Source organism: Budorcas taxicolor, chromosome 2, assembly GCF_023091745.1.
Source record: "Budorcas taxicolor isolate Tak-1 chromosome 2, Takin1.1, whole genome shotgun sequence".
In the NCBI taxonomy this organism is placed as follows: domain Eukaryota; kingdom Metazoa; phylum Chordata; class Mammalia; order Artiodactyla; family Bovidae; genus Budorcas; species Budorcas taxicolor.
In genome coordinates this window covers 130,670,412-130,674,517 of record NC_068911.1, presented here as the reverse complement: position 1 = coordinate 130,674,517, position 4,106 = coordinate 130,670,412, and positions in this window count along the sequence as shown.

The following is a 4,106-nucleotide window of genomic DNA, read 5'->3' as shown; positions in this document are numbered from 1 at the left end:
GACTCTCCTTTTTCTCCACCAGGTGGCTTCTGTCTCTTTTCTCCCCCATCTCTTCTCTATCCAACTCTGTGAATCTCTGTGTGTTCCAGACGGTGGAGAACACCTAAGGAACTGGTTACTGGCAGGATTTGTCTCTCTCCTTCTCATTCCTCTCTCTTATCCTCCTGGTCACCTCTGTCTACTTCCTCCCTCTCCTCTTCCCCGTATAACTCCGTAAATACCTCTGAGCGGTCCAGACTATAGAGTGCACATGAAGTGACTACTGGCTAGCTTGCTCTCTCCTCTTTTGATCTCACCGTATCTCATTCCAGTTACCTCTAAGTACCCCCTCCATCTTCTCTTCTCCTTGTAACTCAGTGAACCTCTCTGAGTGTCCCTCAATGTGGAGAAACTTTTCATCTTTAACCTAGATGTTTTACCATCGGTGCTGTACAGATGGAGAAGTCTAGAGGCTACTGTAAAAATAAAACTGAAAACCAGAAGCAGGAGGCTTAAATCCAAAGCCTGAAAACATTAGAGAACTCTTAAATTCAGGGAACATTAAGCAATAGGAGCTCATCAAATGCCTTCATACCTACACCGAAACCAAGCTCCACCCAAGGGCCAACAAGTTCCAAAACAAGACATACCACTCAAATTCTCCAGCAACACAGGAACACTCCCCTGAGCTTCAATATACAGGCAGCTCAAAATTATTCCAAAACCTTTGATGTCTCATAACCCATTACTGGTCACTCCACTGCAATCCAAAGAGAAAAAACCCAGCTCCACCCACCAGAACTCCAACACAAGCCTCCCTAACCAGGAAACCTTGACAAGCCACTGATAGAACCCCACCCACAGTGAGGAAGCTCCATAATAAAGAGAACTCCACAAATTACCAGAATATAAAAAGGCCACCCCAAACGCAGCAATATAACCAAGATGAAGAGACAGAGGAATACTCAACAGGTAAAGGAACAGGAGAGTTGCCCGCCAAACCAAACAAAAGAGGAAGAAGTAGGGAATCTACCTGAGAAGGAATTCCGAATATTGATAGTGAAAATGATCCAAAATCTTGAAATCAAAACGGAATCACAGATAAATAGCCTAGAGACAAGGATTGAGAAGATGCAAGAAAGGTTTAACAAGGACCTAGAAGAAATAAAAAAGAGTCAAAATATAATGAATAACGCAATAAATGAGATCAGAAACACTCTGGAGGCAACAAATAGTAGAATAACGGAGGCAGAAGATAGGATTAGTGAAATAGAAGATAGAATGGTAGAAATAAATGAATCAGAGAGGAAACAAGAAAAACGAATCAAAAGAAACGAGGACAATCTCAGAGACCTCCAGGACAATATGAAACGCTCCAACATTCGAATTGTAGGAGTCCCAGAAGAAGAAGACAGAAAGAAAGATCATGAGAAAATCCTTGAGGAGATAATAGTTGAAAACGTCCCTAAAATGGGGAAGGAAATAACCACCCACGTCCAAGAAACACAGAGAGTTCCAAATAGGGTAAACCCAAGGCGAAACACCCCAAGACACATATTAATCAAATTAACAAAGATCAAACACAAAGAACAAATGTTAAAAGCAGCAAGGGAAAAACAACAAATAACACACAAGGGGATTCCCATAAGGATAACAGCTGATCTTTCAATAGAAACTCTTCAGGCCAGGAGAGAATGGCAAGACATACTTAAAGTGATGAAAGAAAATAACCTACAGCCCAGATTACTGTACCCAGCAAGGATCTCATTCAAATACGAAGGAGAAATCAAAAGCTTTACAGACAAGCAAAAGCTGAGAGAATTCAGCACCACCAAAACAGCTCTCCAACAAATTCTAAAGGATATTCTCTAGACAGGAAACTGGAAAAGGGTGTATAAACCCGAACCCAAAACAATAAAGTAAATGGTAACGGTATCATACTTATCAATAATTACCTCAAACGTAAATGGGTTGAATGCCCCAACCAAAAGACAAAGACTGGCTGAATGGATACAAAAACAAGACCCCTCTATATGTTGCTTACAAGAGACCCACCTCAAAACAAGGGACACATACTGACTGAAAGTGAAGGGCTGGAAAAAGATATACCACGCAAATAGAGACCAAAAGAAAGCAGGAGTGGCAATACTCATATCCGATAAAATAGACTTTAAAACAAAGGCTGTGAAAAGAGACAAAGAAGGACACTACATAATGATCAAAGGATCAATCCAAGAAGAAGATATAACAATTATAAATATATATGCACCCAATATAGGAGCACCGCAATATGTAAGACAAATGCTAACAAGTATGAAAGGGGAAATCAACAATAACACAATAATAGTGGGAGACTTTAATACCCCACTCACACCTATGGACAGATCAACTAAACAGAAAATTAACAAAGAAACGCAAACTTTAAATGATACATTAGATCAGTTAGACCTAATTGATATCTATAGGACATTTCACCCCAAAACAATGAATTTCACCTTTTTTTCAAGCGCTCATGGAACCTTCTCCAGGATAGATCACATCCTGGGCCATAAATCTAAACTTGATAAATTCAAAAAAATCGAAATCATTCCAAGCATCTTTTCTGACCATAATGCATTAAGATTAGATCTCAATTACAGGAGAAAAACTATTAAAAATTCCAACATATGGAGGTTGAACAACACACTTCTGAATAACCAACAAATCACAGAAGAAATCAAAAAAGAAATAAAAATATGCATAGAAACTAATGAAAATGAAAACACAACAACCCAAAACCTGTGGGACACTATAAAAGCCGTGCTAAGAGGAAAGTTCATAGCAATACAGGCATACCTCAAGAAACAAGAAAAAAGTCAAATAAATAACCTAACTCTACAACTAAAGCAACTAGAAAAGGAAGAATTGGAGAACCCCAGAGTTAATAGAAGGAAAGAAATCTTAAAAATTAGGGCAGAAATAAATGCAAAAGAAACAAAAGAGACCATAGCAAAAATCAGCAAAGCCAAAAGCTGGTTCTTTGAAAGGATAAATAAAATTGACAAACCATTAGCCAGACTCATCAAGAAGCTAAGAGAGAAAAATCAAATCAATAAAATTAGAAATGAAAATGGAGAGATCACAACAGACAACACAGAAATACAAAGGATCATAAGAGACTACTATCAGCAGTTGTATGCCAATAAAATGGACAACGTGGAAGAAATGGACAAATTCTTAGAAAAGTACAACTTTCCAAAACTGAACCAGGAAGAAATAGAAAATCTTAACAGACCCATAACAACCATGGAAATTGAAACTGTAATCAGAAATCTTCCAGCAAACAAAAGCCCAGGTCCAGACAGCTTCACAGCTGAATTCTGCCAAACATTTCGAGAAGAGCTAACACCTATCCTACTCAAACTCTTCCAGAAAATTGCAGAGGAAGGTAAACTTCCAAACTCATTCTATGAGGCCACCATCACCCTAATACCAAAACCTGACAAAGATACTACAAAAAAAGAAAACTACAGGCCAATATCACTGATGAACATAGATGCAAAAATCCTCAACAAAATTCTAGCAATCAGAATCCAACAACACATTAAAAAGATCATACACCATGACCAAGTGGGCTTTATCCCAGGGATGCAAGGATTCTTCAATATCCGCAAATCAATCAATGTAATTCACCACATTAACAAATTGAAAAATAAAAACCATATGATTATCTCAATAGATGCAGAGAAGGCCTTTGACAAAATTCAACATCCATTTATGATAAAAACTCTCCAGAAAGCAGGAATAGAAGGAACATACCTCAACATAATAAAAGCTATATATGACAAACCCACAGCAAACATTATCCTCAATGGTGAAAAATTGAAAGCATTTCCCCTAAAGTCAGGAACAAGACAAGGGTGTCCACTTTCACCGCTACTATTCAACATAGTTCTGGAAGTTTTGGCCACAGCAATCAGAGCAGAAAAAGAAATAAAAGGAATCCAAATTGGGAAAGAAGAAGTAAAACTCTCACTGTTCGCAGATGACATGATCCTCTACATGGAAAACCCTAAAGACTCCACCAGAAAATTCCTAGAGCTAATCAATGAATATAGTAAAGTTGTGGGATATAAAATCAACACACA